This window comes from Mauremys reevesii, linkage group 3, assembly GCF_016161935.1.
Source record: "Mauremys reevesii isolate NIE-2019 linkage group 3, ASM1616193v1, whole genome shotgun sequence".
In the NCBI taxonomy this organism is placed as follows: Eukaryota; Metazoa; Chordata; order Testudines; family Geoemydidae; genus Mauremys; species Mauremys reevesii.
This window is the reverse complement of record NC_052625.1, coordinates 135,166,130-135,190,029: the sequence shown is the minus strand read 5'-3', so window position 1 is coordinate 135,190,029 and position 23,900 is coordinate 135,166,130. Positions and strand designations below refer to the sequence as shown.

At 37.6% G+C, this 23,900-nt stretch overlaps 1 long non-coding RNA gene across 1 annotated transcript; it reads right to left on the bottom strand.

The window, feature by feature from the left end:
* Window positions 1-85: 85 nt before the first annotated feature.
* LOC120400201 lies at window positions 86-23,900 on the bottom strand. The gene is made up of 4 exons (XR_005595593.1): window positions 23,765-23,900; window positions 17,882-18,140; window positions 6,000-6,082; window positions 86-881 (listed from the first exon to the last, which is right to left on the bottom strand). It is a non-coding gene; the product is annotated as an uncharacterized LOC120400201 (long non-coding RNA).

The window sequence follows — 23,900 nt, the reverse complement described above, 5'->3', positions numbered from 1 at the left end:
AGAAGTATTGGAAACAAATGGTTACATACAAAATGAAATCATAACACGCATTCTAGAGCCTACACTTAATTAACAAGATATTCTCATGTCCTGTAGAGTAATGATCATCCAAAGGCTTTGCAGTAAGTTTCAGCAGGCTAGCTGTAACCCTCCTTTCATGAGACACGCATTCTGTCAGTCTGCCTTCTAGGTGAAGGATTGTGTGTGTTCCTTTGCACTACAAGATATACCAGCCCAGTCCTTTGTCTTTATTCATAAGCAAGACACCCTCGCTATTTGTTTTGTCCTGTAGATTTTCTCTCTTGTAGATTTTGTAATCTCTTAATTTGCACCTGGCTCAGAATGCAATTAGGCATAAAATGCACAAATGGGAAAACCGGGAGATAAGTGTCAGTTACCTCCTGCCTGAAAAGAACATCTCTGAAGTATTTCACCTTCTGGTAATCTGTCTTAATCCCAAAACCCTAAGAATATAATTTTCAGTAAAGATAAATAAGTCCTTAAATATTATCCATACATATATTTCACAATGACCAATAAGCTACTGGCTCTCAGTACAGACCTCACATGTTACCCTCTGGTGAAGTATTATGCAGATATCCAACCCAAAGGATCCCGGTACAAACTGATGCACCCCTGTGACCTCTGCCAGTTAGCATCAAGAGGTCCCTGGATCACATCTCCGCTCTGCATCAATGAACAGTTCACTCATTGGTTAAATACATTAAATAAGTAGCTGACTTAGCTAGTTTCTTGTAGTCATCATGAAATAAGTGGCTCTTCAGGGGAATCTAAGTGAGGAGAGGACATTGGCTTTGTGAACCAGGTTAGGAAGGTGGTTCCATATGTAGAGAGTGTCATGGAAGATTGCATGGAGATGACTGTGGGAGAAAGGAACAAACAGAACATCAGGGCAGTGACAATTCTGGCATGTAGGGTAATAGGCATAATGTTTAAAAAGGAAAGGGCAGAGTTAGGTAGAGCACTGAACAACAACAAGCTTGAACTGGATGTGGTTGAGAAGGGAGAGACAATGACGACTGAGAAAGATGCGGTGATATTATCGTTCTGTAGTGCCACAGGGTCTTCTCCTTATCATTCCTCAATACTAAGGAAAGAGGAGAACTCTAGTATCTCCTGCACCTTTGAGTTTCATTCTCAGGCCCTTCATCAAGCTAGCAATCTAGCTTGATCTCCTGCTCTCCTGAGATTACTTCCTTTTCCCTGCAGCCATCACATTCCCTGTTCTCTAGACATACCCTGAAGTACATTTCTAAGAGTTTTGCACAACCACTGTTCCTTTAAGTGGGAGAAAAAAGCCCACATGATCTGGAAAACAGACACAGTCCTGGATTCTCTGCTTCAAATGATGACGAAGAGCCTTCAGACAGGCTGAATGTAAGAGTAAATAGTCTCTAAATTCCTTCCTGCTCCAGAAAGAAGAGAAAATTAAAGTCTGAAGATCTCATCTTCCTCCAGAAAGTCAAAACAAAACACAGTCCTTAAACAGAATAAAACACAGAACTCATGGAGTAGGTTCTGTCCCTCTGCAGCAGCCTGACTGCAGATCCACTCCTAATACCTGTGTTCCTATTCCCTAATGTTGCTCCAGGTTGGGTTACTAGAAGGCTAATGAGCTCCAAATGATTCTGAGCTCTTCCATTAACCCTTTCCTCCTCTATTTAGAGCACCATCACTTTTTATCTTACCTATGTTCTTGAATTGCTCATGCCTCTGAGGGGGCCCATGTCTGGGTAAGGAAGAAAATCTTAGTGGCTGCTTTTTGCATGGTCTGCAAGAGTTACAGTAATGAAAAATGAGGCCCTAGATGAGTGTTTTAGCTATGTGGACAGAGAGAAATGGGCCGATCTTAGAGAAGTAGTGTAGAGAGGAAGTGAAAGAAGTAGCAAGATTTAGACCCCACTTACATACATGGGGTGAAGGAGAGGAGGAATTGAAACTTATTCCCAGGAAATGGGCCTGGGAGGATGGCGGAATTGTCAATGGTGACAAAGAATAGTGACAGTGATGAAGGCTTCCAAGAAAGGCTCACATGTTCAGTTTTGGATATATTAAACTCACATTGGAAGTGAGACATCCAAGACAAGGTGTTAGAGAGACAGGTCCTTTTAAAAAATTTCTCTTTTAGTTGTGCTTGTGAAGTCTGTGTAGTTTTGGGGATTTTTTTTGCAGAGAAAAGGAGATGTTTGGTAGATGAGTCACATAATAACAAAGTGAGCAAGAAAAAATATTATGACAGGTCAGTTATTTTATATGAGGCTAAAGCAGGTGTCGGCAACCTCTGGCACATGGCTCACCAGGGTAAGCACCCTGGCAGGCCAGGCCAGTTTGCTTACCTGCCACATTGGCAGGTTCGGCCAATTGGGGCTCCGACAGGCCGCGGTTTGCCGCTCCAGGCCAATGGGGGCTGCAAGAAGCGGTGCAGGCTGAGGGATGTGCTGCTCATGGCTTCCCGCCTCCCCCATTGGCCTGGAGTGGTGAACCGCGGCCAGTGGGAGCCACGATCGGCCGAACCTGCCGATCCGGCAGGTAAACAAACTGGCCCGGCCCACCAGGGTGCTTACTCTGGCAAGCCGCATGCCAGAGGCTGCCGACCCCTGGGCTAGAGCCTGGTTACCCTTTAAGAATTACTGTTTTTAGTTTGCTGTTTGCATAAGAGTTTGCTGGCTAGAAATGATTAGGCATAAAAATATATATTGATTCTTAAATGTTTAACAATTATGTTTCACAATAGCTGTATGATCATTCCTGGGATCTGAAGATTTTAATTTAAGATGAAATAATCATCACAAAAGAGGCTTTGTATAGGATTTCACTGAACTTTTAAAAAAGCTTTTCAAAGGGAATATCAATACACAGAAGTCTGCAATACAGTATATTTTGATTTCTGAGCAGTTTAAGCAAAAGACTAAATGTGTAAATGAAAATCACTTGTGTTTATGTCTTAAATCTATTAAGTTTAAATAATATAGCATTGTTTCTAATGTATTTAAAATGCAAGTCTACATACATATTTATGAAACTGTGGAAGCCTGTATACATTATGCACCAAATATTAGAATGTGCATAAACTCTCCCTGTACAGGTGCATACCTATGCTGATAAAATAGAATTAATATGTCCATACTCTGAACAGGCAGAGCACTAAACAACAGCCTTGTACACAGATTATTTCTGCCAGAGCAAGAATAATGTAAGTGTGTGTGTATGGGGCCTTTGCTGGGTCATGGAAGGTACAAGCAAACATGTGGCTTTCATGACTTTCTACTTCTACGCTGCAGCTGTAAGTGTGCTTTGCAGCTTAGGTAGAGAGATACATCCTAGCCCTGCTCGAGCTAGTGTGCTAAAAATTGCAGCATAACTGGTGATAGCACGGGTGGCAGCAGCTCCCACTAGCTACCTGAGCACAAACCCGCACAGGCCCCCTGTGTATGTATTCAGGTTCCAGACCATGTGCACGGGTCACTTGCAGGTTTAAACTAGTGTCAATGGTGAATTCTCTGTAACTTGAAGTCTTTAAACCATGATTGGAGGACTTAAGTAACTCAGCCAGAGGTTAGGGGTCTATTTCAGGAGTAAGTGAGGTTCTGACCTTAAAGTCTATGAGTCTATGAGAATGATAGTTTCATACTTTCAAGCCTCAAAAATATAGGTGGGGGAATTATCTTGATTCCTATGAGAAAAATGATAATTGATCACATACTTTAATGAATTAAAAAAAATCTATTTGGTGGCCCCTTCCCATCATTTCATAATACAGCTGCCATGTAAAACACACGGTCCATAACCATATACCACGGTCCATAACCCAGTATAATGGGTAGGTATGGAATAATTTAAACCTTGTTTGGAAAAATAATAATGTACAATTCATTTTCTCCCTTCAAATGTAGGCTTGAAACTACTAGACCTTGCAGTAATTACTTTAATGATGGTCTTCTGTTATAAAGACTATGCCATGATTAGTCCAATATGAAAAAGTTTTGAGGAAAATAGAAGATGGGCTGAAAATCTGATTAGGAATCATGAGATAAAGGAGATCTTATTTGTATTTTCTGTAATGTGTTATGAAATGACGCTTGTGCAGTCATGTCTTTAAAATACTGAAAAGGGCTCAGGGTGGTGCTGCTATTTACCAATCAAGTTAATGATATTCCATATGTATAAATAACCGTTGAGAAGAAGTACCATCAGTTTTGCCGCACAGATGTATACTAGACTGTGTATTTGCAGGTATTAAGCTGATGACTTTGGCATACTTTATAGTAATTCATGTACTAGGAATTGTTTGTCACAATCCAACCAGATATATGTGGAATTTGGGCTAAAATAATACATACTAAATAATATTTTATTTCAGGAACAAGGTGCCATTTGCTATAATTAGGACCTATGTAAAAATAATAGATTTGAAATATAAAAGTTTATTATTGTATTTCACAAACAACACCTAGTAGATTCTTATTCTGATTCGAATAAGATACAGATTGCATCTGGGCAGTTTTTGCTAATAATTGGATAATAAAATAGTTATTTGTAGAATGATGTCAGTTTTGATAAATGCTATTACTTGATAATGATCAATTATACTATAAAACCCCTCTCAACTTTATTTACATTACATAAAATGAATGTAGGCCCTTGAATTATGTATGTCTGATGTTTTCATTGTGTGTGTCACACACCCACATGCATTGCAAACACCACAAATGCAAAATAATAATGAGAAAATTATTTTTCTTGTGCTTATTTTCTTGGCACTTGCAGTTTGGTTAGATGTGAGATAGAAGATGCAAATGTTTCACCTATCTGCATAATGAGTCCTATACAAAATGATTGCAGCTCAAGTAAAAGACAGGGTGGCATGTTTTCAATTTTAATGGGGACACTCAGAAAACTTCCAATCTTTCTTGACATTTCTTATAGCAAAATAAATGTGGTCTAGGTTGGAGTGTCTATTATGAAAATAAGAGAAGAGCAAGTCAATTATATTTCAATGACTGAATAGCCAGGGGTCCTCATTAAAATGATCAGAAAGGCTGCAGTGTTGCTTTCCTATATGTAGCCACTGATTAAGTTGTATAAGAATGACATGGCCTTTTTGGGAAGAAAACAGAGTATGCCTTGGTATCTAGCCAGCCAGCCAGAAATTGTTGACACTTACAAAAGTGAGATGCGCACTCCATCAAGAAAGGGAAGTTACTACTTATGGGGTCATGGACTCCTGATGTATTTAAAAATAGTTGTGGCTGTTTTATTGGAGACAGTCATAGAAAGCTTTGAATTTGCACTAGGTTGTATGAAAAATGCCTGCGGTATGGTGGTGATATGGTATGTTTTCCTTTCCACTGGCTTCAGTGAAGTATATATAGCTTAACAGAATAATGGTTTTAATATAATCTTTGAGTATTTGGACCTTACAGCAATATTTTAGTTATCAGTTCATTACTATTCATTTTTGGAATTTAAATTCTTATTTGCCAATTATTTTTTTGGTATAAAATGTTACTAGGAAAAGGTTCTGCAGTTTTTTCCCAGAAGAGACTATATCCCATAACAGTAAAGAGATTATTTGTTTAGCCCTCTTGATGATCTGCAGTCTAAATAATCATAACATTATTTAGGATCTGATAATCCTGAATTGAGTGACCCTGGAAGATTTGTGAGAAATTTTCTCTAATGGTGGTTAATAGAAAATACATATTTATTCACAAAATAATCATGCAAAGTCATGATAAACAAACACTTAGTAAAGAACAGTGGTATAGGATGGCTATAGTTAGTTGTGGCTTTTTTATTGCATAGTGTTTTGAAGAAGATTTACATATTATACTCCTGGGTTGCACTGCACAGAACACCACCCACATACAAATTAAGTTACAATTGTTTAGGTTCCGCCCCCCTTTAAATAAATTACTAACTAACTGTTTCTGGAGATGTATTCAGAAATGTAGAGTAGGATTTAGTAATGATCTCACTTTTTGTTACTGAGGCCCAGTGATGAGGTAAAACAGTTTGAAGGTATGCATCTTCATCCAAAGGAAAGCAGACTGAAGCTTGCCTAATGGAACAAATTAAATTAAATAAAATCTCTGCTGAGCTGCAAGTGCAAATAATTGTTCGTCAAAACTTGAATTCTAAATCACACCATCTCAAACAATGCTCCATCATTCGTAATGATGTTTCATTGTAAATTAGGACAACTTGAAATTTATATTACAGACTGATCACATTTTAATTAAGGAATTTTCTATCTGAAGTAAGATATCAAATAGCTAGTAAAAATAATTTACTTCACTAAAAATCACAATTAGAGCATAATTTGGCCAAAATAATGATGTCCCTCATTCTAGAGCTTAGTATTATACAGGGAAAACAGCATAAAATGCTTGCAAACAAGATTAAAATAATTGAAAATTATGTGACTTTCAATTATATTGTAGAATAAACTGACTCCATCAACAGTTTTCATTGTTAATTATACAGTTGCAGCCTAATAAGAGTCTTGAAAAACATCTATATAATTTTCAGTACTCATAGCCAAAGTAGTCCATTTAATTAGCTTTAATTTAACTTCTGTTATACATTTGACTTTCTATAAACTGCTAGATTGTGTCTAATGGTAGAATTTATCAGTGGCAGAATTTTAGCAGCCAAGTATATTTTCTGAGTTATCATACTGAAATTACATGATGACTATGGAAGCCAAATAGACTTATTTGTTATCATTACATTATATCTTTCAGAACACTGCAGGTTAACTGAAGAGTAAAATTAGATATTCTTTGGATATCTTGGTTGCTTGTGTGCGAACAAGTTCAAAATGTTTCATACAGCCCATATAAAATACCTTTTCAGAGGCCTAGATTTTCTGACATACTGTTCTAATTCAATGCCATTGACTTCCGGTACTGTGTTTAAAAATAAAATGTGGAACAAAATTCAAGTAGAATGGTTTGTTAGCATGGTTATTTTAGGATATGTCAGATTTAGCCTTTAAAGTAATCTGTGTTCTTGTGGCTGCTCTTTGAAAGCAAATCACCAACAGCAGAACATACCAGGCTCATCCCATTAGTAATATTTGCTTATGAAATACTTTCACACATCTGAAAAGATTACCTCATAGATAATCTTTTTGAATACTTCCTTCACTGCATAGGCTGTGATAACAGACTAAGTATGAAGTTTAAATGCACCTCTTAATGCAGGATTTCTAGCATGTTGTCTGTAGTGAGATGGAACTAAGAAAACTTACAGGAAGCATTTTAATTTGCTATCCATATCTTTTTTAAACTATTTTTTTTCTGGAAACATAATCGCTATGTAGTGCTTAAATTCTAAAATGGTTCTTTACACTTCAAGTATTAAATCAAGGTTAAAAAGATAAAAGCTGAGAACAAGTAATTGTATATGAATTTAAATGCAAAATATCCTCATAATAATAATTGAGTCAAAGAAAAAAAATTGTTCTAGAAACTGAACTCACCAAATACGACCTAATGTCAACAATGAACTCTATTTTAACCAGCCTTTCAACCTGTGTATCATCAGAATAATTGGTCTTTTAGTTGATTTGACTAACTGACAGCTAAGCCACTAATAATTACCTATGGCAGCATTTATATTTTTTATTTTATATTAGAACACCACTAATGAATGAATGTATTTTAAATAATAACTATATTTGAATGCCTAGCCTATTATTTAAATAATTATTTATGGAAATATGATTACACATCAATGATTGGAATGGAGAGACTTTTAATGTAATTAAAAAGAAAATAACAGCATGTCTGTATAGCTATTTTTTATGGTTAAACAATTCATGACTTATAATAATATATTAATTTTGTCAATTTGCTAGGATATCATTTCAACTTTATGACAAGCTTTCAGTTTCATTTAGATGAAGTCAGAATTCAAGATAATGCTTACTTCACAACTTATGCTTTATGTGGGTCTTCATCTACAAGGTATTCTAACTACCACCCACAGTTTTCCTACATTGTTGTGATGAGGTTCTTTAACATAAATATAATTCCATACAGCTAAGACCAGGGAATATTTATTGGTCTTAGTTAAGTAGAAATGCCCTATCAAGGAATCCCAGGAGAACATGTATTGGAGAACTTCATTCAGAGGTAAGCTAAAGACAAGAATAATTGATCTCAATAAAACTAAATTGGTAAACATATTGTTTCCTTCAAAAGGCTATTTTGAGGGATCTGTAATAATTTATGGTCTGTAGTAAGAGCACACAGTTTATTACAACTAAGAAACCTATTTCAAATATGATTGAACAGAAAATAATAGATTGATTAGCAGGAAAGTAATTACATCTTTAAAATGTATTATGTGTAACTTTTAAATTATTTCAATTTTTTAAAATATCAGTTTCCTAATCTTGATCAATAGATATTTATATTTAAAAATTGTTGCTTAACTTCAGATATAAGTGCCCTACACAGATATCTCTCTCTTCCTCAAAAGAAGTTTACTTTTTTATTCCACTGCTCAAATATTGGTTGATAACGATTCTAACACAGATTTGTCCTATGTAGTATCATGCTACATTTCAACTCTGAAGTTTGTTCCATTTACAGAACTAAGGGTATATTGTCATGTTTCTATTAATAGATCCATATGAAAACATACTGTATTTTCTTTTATAAATATGGGTTAGAGGTGAACAGTTGACCACATATTTTAAATCCCATGCAGTACCCAAGAGAACAATCAATAGATTTTCCATACATTTGTGATAATTTAGAAATGTCCTATGTAATTTGTTATTTAGTAGTACTTCATCATACATTGTGGTGCATTATTGCTTTTAAATAAGAGTGTTGTTCAAATGATTTATATTAAGAATGAAATCAAGTGAAATCATATAAGTGAAATCTCATTGAAAAGTTAAACCAGAGCGGTACATAGTGTAGTAGAAGAATATACACAATGATAGATACTACCCACTTAGTACAGTTGGAAAATATAATTTCAGAAGAATTCATTTTATAAAACTGGGAATATTTAAGTTTATTACAGTTATTCAAAACACCAGTTGAATATATATATATACATACACACATTTATTTTGTAGTTCATTTTATACTCAAAACCAATTTTTCATCCAGCTATACCTGTTTACTCAAAGAGGGTCATTACTACTGGATTAAAATCTTTTCAGCCCCATTTTTTTCTATGTATGTATTTTAAAAGTAGTATTTCTAGAATTTCATTGAATTGATGGTTAAGATAATAAATTCGCATCAGTGGTATGTAGCTTTATAAGTAAGAAGCTTATGGGATTTTCATTTTCCATCTTCTGAGCTCTCAGTTTATTAAAATATATATTTATACATATATTAAAATAATATAATTTTATAACTTAAAAAGCATTTCAATAATATACAGCACATGATTTTTTTCCTTGTTTCCATTCATTTTAAGTTGTCCTCTCTGAAAATATTAATAAACAATGCAAATATATTACCAGCAAATAATTACAGAAAATGAAATGCTCATGTTTAGAATATGGATTCTAGATACACATTATTCAAACATTTTTCCCCCAGTTTATGCATGTGTATGGAATGCATTTCATGGTTTAAAAACACAGGAATATTACCTCTAGGTATTGTACTAAACAGTTGATTGACTGGATCCCTAGGGAAGCAAGAAAATAAAGTCTAATTTTAACATAAATCCTGTTGTGTTATTTTGGTCATATTGATAAATTATTGAATATATAACATTTTTGTCATGAAAGTTTTTGTTGGTATATCCTAATCAGGAGAAATAAAAAGGAAGTGTTACCTTGTTAGGAATATCCAAATTTAAATGAGAAAAATAATTATTACCAGATTTATAAGCTGTACCCGTTAATGTACTTAAAACTAGTTGCAAATATTTTACATTTTATGATTAATATAATGAGCACGTACAGGTTTATCAACATCAGGACTACGGAATAATTGATAATAGAAAAAAAGCATGGATATTATATGAACAACCAAGAAAAGGAAGCTTAAAATATTTATCTTAGTATAAATGCAACCAGATCTTGACTTTGTGGTCTCTTATATTTGGACTGAAAACATTTCTTTGGTATTTTCATTTTTTAAGATAAGAAAAGCAGCACAAAGTTACCTCATAACTTCCCTTTGATCTATTATTTTCCAAATACTGTGTTATTTCCTGTGAAATTTGGGTTATGCATCAATGAATTATGAAAGCATTAATTACTTGTTCAGACTTTCATAAAAGGCAGGACATCAAAAATATATAAAAAACGCTGATGTCTGGAAATCTTTTAAAACAACTAATATTGTCAAAAAACACATATTTTAAGCAAGAGATTAAGAAAAATCTTATTAGAAGGAATGTTATTTTTGTCTACCCAACATTTTAAAATCATCCTAGAAAAGATTAAACTACTACTGTTGTTGGCTGAAGAGATGTTATACTAACAAAAAGGAAAGTTAAATATATGAAATGAGATTATTTTGAAAAGATCACACAGGTACAATAGGTTTATTCAGCAGTAATGAAGATTACTTAAATGTTTTGACACAGATGACAAAACGCTCACATTCCATGTTTGCTAAGTAATACTAATCTTTTACATCTTAAAAATTCTCTTAAAAATTCGGAACCTTTGTAAATATTGTGTCCACAGAAATTAGCAAGGGACATTTACTTCATTGGCATGTTTAGTCGTAAACTGAAGTGCTCTAAAGAGTGAACAAAATACCAAATATGTAAATTGATGTATTCATGATGTCTGTCAGGATGTTATAGTTAAATATCTGCTGGTATGTCCATGAGAGATTATCTCTTGTTTTCCAGGGAGTCCTATAACTAAGAACAAAATATTCTAGATAATACATCTATAAGGATTAATTGCTTCAGCTTTTAAACAAACCTCTTATGTCCCTTCTGATTCTGGGATATCAGCCTTATCAATTCATATTTTATTTTTATCTAAATACTGTGCTCATACAGAAATCAAAACAGCAATCAGGGATGCAAATAAATATCCAGACATTCAAATAATGTTGTTGTGCTGGTCATTTCATACCAATGATCAAGGATAAATATCCAACACATAAATAAACCATCCTTTCTCAGTGTCTCTTCAGCAGCACAAACAGCCGAATAAACGGGTGGACTCATTTGTAGACAGTAAAACTAATACCCCACAACAAACCACCCCCACTTGCCCCTAAAGTCACTCAACTTGCCCTTTCTGGAAAAAATGGAGAAAATAGTTACATAATGCCAAATTCCCTGAAGGTCAATAAACCCAAGCTGTATTGGAGCAAGGAGTAAGATGGGGAAACAAGTTCTGAAGTTAGACAGCCCTTGTGGAGAATGTCTTACTATGAACCCCTGCTCTTTCAATTTAGAGTGCTATTAATTTAGTTGCCTCTGATTGCAACTGCCACTGTATCCTATCAGGAGAGAGGTGATCCTTCCTGTAGCCAGGACCCAAATAATCAAGAACGTTGTTGGTCAGCATACACGCCTCCTTAAATTCCACTGTGTGCATGTGTGTTTGTGTGTATTTACCATGATTGCCTCCCATAATTAAGGCTGAAGTGCTCTTTCTTTTAAAACCCTGCTGAATTTAGTATCTCTAATAACTTTTGTAAAAGTAATATGTATAAATCACACGGTAAACACATAATACAGGTTATAATAAAACTGTAATTATACTTGGAACATCTATAGAACTTTATAACTCAAGTTCTCAAAATTCTAATCAAATATTAACAAATGAAATCTCAACACCCCTCAGAGGTAGTATTATTATTTCCATTTTATATATCCTCAGCTGGTGTAAATCAGCAGCACTCCATTGACTTCAAGGGAGCTGTGCAAAGATATACTGTAGATGTTATTACGGCAAAGGTGGGAATAAAATGCACTTTATTGTCTTATTGGATTATGTTACCATATGAGTACTTGTTATGACACTCTGCATGGAAAGGGGCTGATTCTAATTTATGCTGAATCTGCTTTGCGTTGTCATGGTAAATGTAATTTTCACCCACTTTGGCCGTGTGTACACTGTAGAGTGTATCCTGGACATTGTACCCAGGCATGGAAACCCGTGCTTTCCAAGCTCGCCTTTGAGCATTCACACTGCATTGGTATACTTGGCTCATACTGACTCTTTACGTGAGCCAGCACCTCCATGCTGTGGCATGCTGATGTGTCAAATGCTGTGGCTTCTGGGGGAATATCCCAGGGGTTTTAGTGCCCTTCCTAGCTGTAGCTGCTTTAGGGCTTGGTTCATAGTGTATTGTGGCAGAATTTGTCTGTCCATCCCATGGCACTTGATCGGAAGTGCTCTTAGTCTGCCAACACATCCAGCTGAATCATTTCATGTCTGCATGCTCCTTGCAACTGGAATCAGAAACATGGATCCAGCACCGGTAGAAGATGTTTTCCTGCTCACTCTTCCGCTGCTGTTTCAGGCAGAGGATCTGTAAGACACTGGTGGACATTTCGGTGGCAATATCTGTCCTATCAAAGGCTTCTCTGAGAGGTATGAATAGTCATGGGAGCCATGACCTGATTAATGCAGCTGATGCCTGCTACCATTACTGCAGATTCCCCGTATGTAGACCGGCCCTTCTGGAGCAGGGACACAAGCACAGATTGATGGGACTACATTGTCATGCAGACCTGGGATGCCCAGCAGTACCTCCAGAACTTCTGCATGAAGAAGCAGATATTCCTGGTCCTGTATGAGCAGCTTGTACTGACCCTTTAGCCCCAGGACAGATACAAGGGAAGCCATACTGGTCCAAAAGCATGTTGCTATTGCCATCTGTAGATGTTATTACGGCAAAGGTGGGAATAAAATGCACTTTAAAATGGGAAATGTGACTACCCTCGACTGCTACAGGTCAGTGACTGACCAGTTTGATGTTGGCATGTCAGTTGTGGGGGTTGTAAAAAGTTGTGAGGCAATCAGGATTGTTGTTTACCAAAGGTGGTGACCATAAACAATGTTTTTTTGAGTAAATGGGCTTCCCAAACTGTGCTGGGGCTATTTATAATACTCATGCCCATAATTTATCAGCCACAAGTTGCAAATGAGTACATAAACTGAAAGGGCCCTACTCCATTGTTATGCAAGCCTTGGCTGACCACAGAGGCAGGTTCATAGCTGGACACCAATGTGGGATGTACTGGCAAGGTGAATGATGCCAGGGATTTTTGGAGATTAGAACTTCACCTTCATGGACAAGCAGGGACTTATTCCCTCTCAATGGAGTCTCTATCCCAACTATTGTTTTAGGGAACCCTGCATACTTTCTTCTGCCATGACTTATGAAACTATATCCTGACTTCAGACAGCCTGGCAAAAGAAAGTTTAATTGCAAGTTTAGTAGCTGTAGAATGGTGGTGGAACCTGCATTTGGGAGGTGGAAAGCAAGATGGTGCTCCCTTCAAACTGTTTAGATGCCAGTGTTGTTAGTGCCATCAGCATTACTGTGGCCTGCTGTGCACTGCACAACATCTGCAAGGCAAAAGGAGAACCATTTTGCCAGGAGTAAACTCAGCACTGCTGGAGTGCAGGAATAGTACACACAACCAAGAAGTGCCTCTTTCATTAATGGGATGGAATCTCGATGTTCAAGGAAAATGAACTTGTGTGCCAGCATGCTGGGTTTACAGTGTACTGTTGATGGGGAGAGTGAAGTAATATAGCTATGCCACACTTATTCCACAATTTTGGGGGCTATTGCAGTTTATTACTTTAATAAAACCCATTAATGTAGCTCTGTTTGGAGCTTGTACTGTTGCCATGGAGTTTGATTTTTATGAATTTAATAAAACCTATTCATATAACCTGAGGCTTGCTCTTGCTTGCAACCAAAGCACTTTATCTGAAACATGTCAGAGGGCTTCATGTGTGGATGGTGAGAGGAGTTTGGGCTTAAACACGTCAGAGCACAGATATATTATGCCGTGTAAACATACCTTTTAAGGTACCTTTACGTTGCCAAAGCAGTGTAAGGGGGCCTCAGCATAAATGAAAATCTAGCCTCAAGAGTTTAAATTATTTAACCTTGTCTAACAGACCCCCACAAGGGCTGTCTTCTGCCACTGCATTAAGGATATTGTTTGTATTGAGCACTCATTTTGATTCAAATGGAGACTCACAGAGAAATGAACACCAGTGTCCACTGGTTATAGTTGAACCTGCCTGAGGAATTCTTTTGTGTTGTAAATCAGCTGGATGAAAGGAGGATTGACACCTAGGTCCATCTGAACCAGCCCATGCTCAGTATTGACAATCCTGGATCTCCTGAGTTCATGCTGTATGACTTACAGGGAACAGACAGAACTCTGGAAGGATCAGTGTGCTCAGAGCAGGAGAAATGAAAGGTCAGAAAGGTTTTTCTGGCTACAGGGCTAGACACTGGGGTTTGTGTAAGTGGAATTAACTGTGAGTAGCCTTACTGCTATATTTGTCACCTCAGTTCAAGGCAAATAGGATTTATGAACTTATTCTAAATAAATAAGACTAGAAAATACCCAGTCTTTTCCAACAAAACACTGATTCACTCTTCCCCTCCCTCCCAAAAAACCCCACCACAACCAAACCCCTGTTTTCTCTTGGCAAAGGAGATACACTTGTGTCAGGAGTGAGGATACATTTTCAAAGGATAGAAAATATGATCTGCTATAAGTTTCTATAGAGAGAGGGAACAAATATATGTGATGCTTGCAGAAATCAAAGCCATCTGCAAAGCAGTAAAATCAGGCCAAGAATAATTAAAATTGGGCCAGTAAGCTTCTCAGAAGGAATTGAGAGATGACTAAATCTAGTCAGCTGAAAAGAAAATCTCTGTTGGATCAGGAGATTCAAAGTGTCCAAAAAGATCTGGACTCTCAGCTACAGAATGGACTGGTAAAATGGACTGAAGACTAACCAGCATGAATAGAAAGAACCAGAAAGTTTTGGCCAACATGGAATTTGTGTACAGAGATGAACTGCAGCAAGGATTTCACATCCTGAAAAACTGCCTGGAGAAAAAAACTCCATCTCGAAAGTCACCAGCTTGGAGAGGAATTGGGACCGCCAGGCACTATAACAGCTTGTAATTTTGCCAAAACTTTTAAAAAAGTTTTTTTTTTGTTTCATTCAAAAAGGTTCAAAAAAAAATTCAAAATGAAACTGGATGCCCCCCTAAACTTTTAACTCTCCCCCATTGTTTGCTCACTCCTCCCCCCAAAAAATAAAAAAAACAGAGGAAGTGGATATTTTCCTCCATCAAAACAGAATGAAAAATGTACTCAGATTGTATGCTCTTTAGGGTAGAGGCTGTCTGTTCATTCTATGTTCATACAGTACCTAACACAGTGCAGTCCTGGGCCATGATGGAGGTTCCTAGGTGTTACCACAATAGAAATAATACTGAGGCCAGCTACTGGGTTGGATGAAGTGGCATCAATCCCTCCTGAGTGTCTCTTCCACTCCCCTTAGGGTTCTGTCACAGTGGAGGCAGAGGGGAGCAAGGGAGGGGGACCCAGGCCCACCCACTTCACTGGGTTCTGATGTAGGGCCCCAGAGGACTATTACAGAGTCCAGAACACTTGCTGGTCCACCCCAAGTTATACTCCCCCCGCATCACTTTCACTGTGTCGCCTCTGTTTGGGGCGTGGTCACAGATTTAAGAGTACCTGCACAGTCTGTCAGGGGTGGAATAAAAAAGGGTTCCTGGATCAGTCTATTTTTTGTATCTGGAAAACTCTGTCATAGGCTTCAATTAATCTTTCACCAGGTCCATTAAAGGGGTGGCAATCATGGATAAATTGTCTATAGTACCCCACTAGCCCCAGGAAGCAGCATACCTCTTTCTTTGTAGAGAGGTGTGATGCTGACAGGCCAGCAGGTCAGAGCCAAGGCCAATTCACATATATGTGAATATCAAAGAACTGCTAAGTGTATGAATTCACTCAGATGTTAATTTGGTTCAAAGGAAATGTGAATGATATTATCTTCATTTATCTATAACCTGTTGAATGCTATCGCATTACATTATGTATATCCTGGTACTTAATTAACCCTAGGTCAACAGCATGTGTTAGTATTAAGACGAGAATTTACTTGATGTGTAAACTTCATGAAAACTAATAAAAGATTGTTATATGCTCTTACATTACAATCTACATAGCATATGTTTGGTAGTCGCATTTACCTATCAAACACGATTGGAGCCCTGGAAATGTAAATGAAGAAGGTTGCTAACTTCAAATCAAGGACCATTGAGTTCACAATGGGAGTTCACAAACTCAATACGAATTCCTCACACACAACCAACAAAGGAAGGTCCACATGGGTTCAGACCCTGTCAGCTAGCTTTGTGTGAAGAAGATATAAAAGATGGATTAATGGAGAAAAAAAAACCCTCAGCTCAACGTATTATAAACAATTATCAGCTGCTCTGCTCTTCCACTCCCCTATTCCAGAAAAGGATCAATGATTAACTCTCAGGTGTATGCTCATCATAATACCCATAATTTCCTTAACTTCCTTATCTTTGAGTAAAATTCATTATAATAGTGTTTACTGACCCCACACTAAACCAGGGCAAGGCATAGAGAAGTACAAAAGGGAGCCCCTCCCCTCAGCAGCAAGACATACTCCAGGTGTTTAATAGTCTGATAGCTAGCTGGCTTAGTGGTCAGGCAGTGGCTCCATAGTTCTTTCTGGCCTGACCATTCTAGAGGGGGCCCTGGCTGTGTCATATGCGGTAAGCCTCAATCCCTCCTGATATCTCTTCCACATCCCATAGGGTTCTATCACAGAGGAGCAAGATGGGGGACCTCGGCCCTTCCCTGCACCTGGTCTGGACCCAGGGCCCTAGATGGGTGTAACAGAGTCTGGATAGTCCCCCCAGGTCACTTCTGCTGTGCTGTTCTGTTTGGGGCATGGTCACAGATTTAGGAGTATGTGCTTAGTCTATCAGTGGGACAATATCCTGTTCTTTGCAGTCTCTTGTGAGTTTTCAAACTCAAAGAGAAGGGGTAGGGATGGGAATCTGCATCATCACAGCTTCCAGAGGTCTCTTAATGCTGCAGCCACTCCTCTCATGGCTTCAGACATCAGCCTCACTTCCTGGTACAGCCAACAGCTCCTTCCCGTGGGTTACCAGAGTCCTGTTAAACTATCCCTCCACCTGGAGTATGCCTTGCTGCTGAGTGGAGGGGCTCCCCACCTCAGTAATCCTCTATGCCTTGCCTTGGTTTAGTATGGGGTCAGTAAACACTATCATAGTGACTTTCACTCAAAGTTAAGGAAATTATGGGTATTATGATAGGCATACACCTGAGAGTTAATCATTGATCTTTTTCTGGAATAGGGGAATGGAAGAGAAAAGCAGCTGAGAATTGTTTATAATATGTTGGGCTAAGGGTCCCCCCCCACAAATTCTGTTAGATTGTCTATTTGAGGCACCTCCATGAATTGAGAGGGTCATTGCCTCTGTATAAAGATAGAACTGCATGGTATGAGCACATGATCTGTTACAAACCTTGCAAACAGCAATCGAATGCTGCGGCAGATTGTGCAGTACATAAAAGCTATCTCTGTGTTAACCATATATGACTGGATTCTGAAGTGGATGGATGTATTATTTCCTGTGGATGTAATTAATTTAGCCCTATGTGAGTAATTCTAAAAATTATAATTGAAGTATTTTTATAGTAAATAATACAGATTTAAATAGTTCTCGATAGCATTTTAACAAGCAGTCTAGGACGAGTTTTGTAGTGGAGACTGTCAAATAAATAAGGAGTTTTAAAGCTGCTTCAGAAGAATTTCTTGAAATGTTACCTTGCCGTAACAATGTAAGAGCTCCTGTGTCACTTTCCCTGGCACTTTGGGAATCCAGATTCAAAGAAAGGAAGAAGTTGATGAAAAGGGAGCCAGTAATTGACCTGGCCCTTACAATGTGGCACTTGCGTTCTCATATTAGGACCCTTCAAAGTGAATAGTGAAAGGGTCTGTATAGCTTATATTGTAGATATGAAGTATTAGTTTCTTTCATCTTGTTTTAAAGTTGACAGAAAACATGGATGACGTGTCTGGAACCCTGTGAGGGAGAAATATAAAGAAATTGTACAGTGGAACTTAGATAATTCCTACATTACAGTTAACAAATGACAGTAAATTTAGAGTTGTCACAATGTGCACTATTTTTGTAATGTAATCTTAAGTGGCTATGATGCGCTCTAACATACAAATACTCCATAAACTCCATTAAAATAACAAAGGAAATTAAAATCACCAAACTTCTCTATATTCAAAGAACATTTTCTTTTAGGGGGAAAAAAAATCTCACCTACCCCCACAGAGAGAGAGGAATTTTAAAGGCAAGGATTAAAAATTAGGCTAACTCATCCTGATGAGTTGCACTGTGTTTCACATGTAACAATTTCTACTGATCACATGCTACCTAAAATACCAGTTACTACTACTGGATGACTTAAGGAGAGTGTGTCAACCTGAAGTTCTGATTGAAACTTTTAATTCTTACTTTGTTTGATCCCTTAGATTAATTAAAGGGAGATATGTGGCAGAAGAAAAATCCTATTATTACTATAGTTTATATGTGTATTAAAAATACAACATAGGTATGATCTCTACTGTACATGTCTCTTTGCAAAATGGGGCATTTTGAATATGGTTACAAAGAATTAAGAAATGTAGGGGTTAAAAAGCCACTGTTCAAGGATTTTAATCTTTAAGGCCCAAATCCTGCAAACACTTATGCATTTGAGTAACTTTACACTTTTCAGTAGTATAACTGAACTCAGTGGGATTACACTTGGTGTCTACATTTGTAAAAATAATTTCCTTTTCTCGCAATTGTTTTCAGTAATCCATTGATGATACGATTCTGAAATCCATTTTCTTTCAAAAATGCTTTTCTTCTTCATAATTCTGCACACTAGCATGTTATAGTAGGGTAATTTATGAGTTCTGGGCCAATACTATTTATATTTAGAAAAAGATAATATATACAAAGATAAAAATAATGCTTAAGGTCTGACAAACTTACACGAAATTCAGAGTTCAGGACCAATCACTGTCCTTCACTCGTCTTATTTTATCAAATTGTGGCTGCTGATATTCAGTAGTCTAGGGTTTCTTGTGTTGCAATACTTGGGCACAATGTTGTTCATCAAGAAGAGATTTTTGGTCATAGCTCTCTTGTTTGTTGCCTTAAGACAGATGCTAGAGGAGAGCCATTGTCCATGGCTCTCATCACACTTTGCCTTGTAATGCATTTTGAATAAATGGATGGGGTGTCTGAGTAAGCAGGAGCAGGGAAATGATAAAGAGATAAAAGGTTTAAGGTCTGGAAGGAACCTCCTAGAGTACATTCAGAAGTATGTATGAATTAAGATTGGGTTTAGCGCAGGACAACCCAGTGATTGACTTCGCCCATCCAGGAACTGATACAGTGTTTATGATGGTTGGACTGTAATCATAATGACATCATGTTCTGTGAATTTGTAATGGTTATCAAATTTGTGACTTGCTTTCAATTACATTCTAGAGTGTTCAGTCTTTTAGACTGTACGGCGGCCATGTCATTTTAGTGACATCTTTAGACTTTGAAAACAAAATTACACAGCAGAAGGATGACACAGACGGAGCTGATCACAGAACAGTGGCTCAATAAAGTCAGAATCACTTGATCTGCCAGAAGCTGACCTCATTTCTGAATTCTTCTAAACTATAGAAGCGCAGCTTTGCATTGAATTTGGAAAAGAAATTATACGTGTATTCATCTGATGTTTGTTTCATTGCAGAATATTATGATGTAATCAATTGTATTCTGTTTTTTAAAAAACATTCCATTTTATTGAGCTTTGGGTTCTTAAAATCATTTGCTAGCAGAAGATGTCAATTATAATTAAGGCTGCATGTTTGTCATAAGCATGAATTTCTTAACAAAAATCATGACTTTTAGGGTCATGATCTTTTATCGAACTGAGGAAGACTCCTCCAGATATTTTTTTCAGAGCTGGTTATTCATAGATTCTAAGGACAGAAGGGATCACTGTAATCATCCAGTCCGACCTTCCTCCAGTTTGTGACTATTCTCTTTTTTTTGCCATGAGAAACAGACAGACTTTGCTATAATTAAAGAACATTCAGATCCAAAACCGAAACTGTATGCTAAATTCCTAAATTAGCAATCAGAGCTTGTGGCTGGGAAAGGAATCTTTTCCTGCATCACTCTGTAAACTGAACTCCCATTATTTCAATGTGAGTAACACGTGCAAATCCAGGGGAAATATGCTTCACAATTGGGGAGGGATAGCTCAGTGGTTTGAGCACTGGCCTGCTAAACCAGGGTTGTGAATTCAATCCTTAAGAGGGCCATTTAGGGATCTGGGGCAAAAATCTGTCTGGGGATTGGTCCTGCTTGGAGCAGGGGGTTGGACTAGATGACTTCCTAAGGTCCCTTCCAACCCTGATATTCTATGATTCTATGAGGAAGGAGTTCAGAATCCTTATCAGCTGAAATACTGGATAGGATGGTTCCAGGCTTATATTGCTTTGTCAGAACTTTATTCTTTTACTTCATGTTATTTTTAAACAGACTTTCTGAATGTAGTGGTGGTTGTACACCAGCATCTCCTTGGATCAAAGCACTAAGACTTATAACTTTAAGCATTCTCAATCACGCCTGCACTGTATGAGTATTCACACAACACTAACAACTCCCAAAGTTCTGTCCCAGCATCCACTGTGCTCGGTGTAAAATTGGGAATGGATTTCTTTAGCAACAGTCTCTTTTTGGTTGTTCTAGAGTGTTAGGAAGAAATCTTTCAAGGATATTCCCAGGACATTAGTGATTAGTGGTTGAGGGATTCAAAGAACTGCCCTTCCAGTTTATCTCAATTCTAACCTGGAGGAATCTGGGATGATGAAAGAGCAGTTTAATCCTCATGTGGATGCTAAATCTAAAAACCTTTTTAAAAATTTCACTCCGTGCTGAGACCTTGTGTGCCCGTGTCATCTCAGAACAATGCGTTAGAGCGGAGTGACAAATGTGTCAAAATATTTTTGATGGAGTGGGATTTTCAAAATCACTTAAGTGTCTCAGGAGCGCAAGTCCCATTGAAAGTGGGATTTGTGTTCCTAACTCACGCAGGCACTTTTAAAAGTCCAGATGATGATCCTTAATTATACTGGTGTGACCAGACACCACTGTTAGATTTTATTATGATCAGACCTACTTTTAGTAAGTTCTTATTTTTTTAAAAGAGACTTGCAATTCCAAATTGCTTGTGTCAGGATAAACATGACTTGTTTTGATATCCTAAGTACAGTTTTATAAATTAGCCTTACAAGTAATCATGCATGTTTGCAGAATTGCAAAAGCAGTTTTTGTATTCGTTCTAGAGCATATTGTAGGCCTGAGATTTAACTCACCCCATACTAAACCAGCCTTGGGTGAAACCCAGGGATTTTACCACTAAAATTAAGGAAAAAAAATATTCCACCGCTGCTAAAGTGCCCCCACCTCAGGAATGCCCCTAACAAGAGTTATAACAGCAAAGCTGTAAAGCAGAGACACCCAGGTGCTGGAAGGTTTAGGGAGGAAACAGAAAGACCTCAAGAACTGGTAAAATAGATAAGCTAAGCTCTGACCAGTGAATTTATGCTGACCATCTGCACAAAGAAGGTCATAAATAAATTACAATTTGGACATGAGAAATAAAATGTAAAAAGAGTTGAGCAGGAAGGAGAAAACATAGGTGCCAGTGCATGATTGGTTAAATTGTGTTACCTAGGGGTACTGAATAATGTGATAGGTTTAGTGAAGTTAAAGGAGGTAGCTAGTTGTACCTATATAATGTAACAAAAATAATGCTCTTTGGGAACCCCCAGATGAGAGGATCCTGACTGGCCCTTGGGTGAATTTTGTCTGTATATTGGGAGTGGTGAGCATAAGAGATTTGCTTGTGTGATAAACTCAGGACAGACAGCTACAAGGGAGGGGTAGAAACCAGTCTCAGTGGGTTAAAAGGCCCTCCTCTCTATCAACTGGGGGGTAACTATGGGTCAATCAGGTTCAGCTGAGAAGGGGTTGCCAGGGTATCAATTAGAATCAGCTGAGAGGGAGCTACCTGAAGTTAATTAGGATCAGCTGATTCCAACTAAGGGCTGCCTGAGACCTTTTTAAATCCTCCCCTGGGAGGAAGGATGGGGTAGAGAAGAAGCCCTGTTGTCAGGAGCAGCAAGACAGTGAGCCTCACCAGGAGGAGAGGCAGTATTCTCTCCCACAAGGGAGAAATATACTCTAAAAAGGACTGGTGGAGGAAAGGAACAGACTTCCCAAGGGGGCCCAGATTACCCAAGCCTGTCTCACCAGGGTTAAAAGCAGCAGAGGCTGGGGAGACAGAGAAGGTACCTTGCCACACTTGGTATATGTATTTTTGGTGTGTTGCTAATAAATAGATGTTTAGAGCAGAGCTGTGTAAGGCTCTCTCATTGGGAAAAGGTTCTGCAGACCCATAAAGCTCCGAGGGAAAGGGCAGGTACTTACGTTGACCAGGTTTCTTCTTGAGCCCTGTGGTAAAGATAGGTGCCTTACATCCTAAGCCCTCGGAAGGGAAAGTGTGTGGGTGCCTAAATTGATTGGGTTATGCCTTGAGCCCTAGGTAGGGTATAGGCAGGGTGCCCTAGTATTTTTTTTGCAAGTGACAATATGCTTTTGGGGCTGGACAGCTGTGACTGGTGAATAGAACAAGCTATGACATTCTTCCTCTCTTTTTGAAAGGGTAAGGACTTGATTCTACTCCTACTGAAGTAGATGGTGTGGGTGGAAGAAAAAATCTCTTCCATGACTCACTCAGTCTTTGCCAGCTGAAGGTCATACAAACTTGTACCTTCTTTCAAATTAATTTGAACAAATTACCATTGTGCCACCAAGCCGTCCTGTTAATTATTTCTCCTTGCATCATTATTCCTTAATTCCAAAATCTCTTACTCATTCATTTTTAAACATGCTTTACTCATTTAGCATATCTTGGAACTGCCAACTCTAATTTCTGGGCAAAGCAAATTAACCATTTCAGTGTTTTATGGGCCAAAGCAGCTGGTGATGTTTGTTAGCTATTTGAACCCAGCCCTTGTTGCCACCAACAATACCTAGTAGAAACACATCAATTGAAAGTTCAACTATAGAAGTGTTCAGCGCACTGGTATCTGCTGACAGAATTTTTGGTCATCACAACTAAGTGTTAGCTGCAGAGATTTGCTGTATGAGTGTTATTAATGAGGAGAAAAATTGGCTGTATTGAATCAACAGTGATATAAAATATTGGATTTAGACCTTTTGTTGAAGGTCTCTGTTTCCTGTAATTTCCTCATATGTCTGTGTAACTCAAGATTCAATATTTACATCTCATCGACACCACCTACAAAGTATTCAGTTCCATCAGAAGAAACATTACCTACATGAAAGCAATTTCCGGACTCATGAAATTTTGCAGAAGTACTGCTAGAGTTTTTTTTGTGTAAGTGTGAAAGCAGCTTCATCTCTGCTCTTTAAAGCGTTACTTGCTGTTTTTATGCTATACACAAATAAAATTTTAATATTATACATTCTTAAACAACACACACAAATTAGACCATATAAAACATTTATACTATAAATATAAAGTAATAATAATTATTGCACTTCTCTTGTACCTTCCATGTGAGTGTCTCAAAGCACATCAGTGAATTAGGTCTCATAACATCTCTGTCACATAAGTATTTTCTTTCCTATTTTATAGATGGGAAAACTGAAACATGGAGAGATGTACAAGTCTGTGAAGGAGTTGGG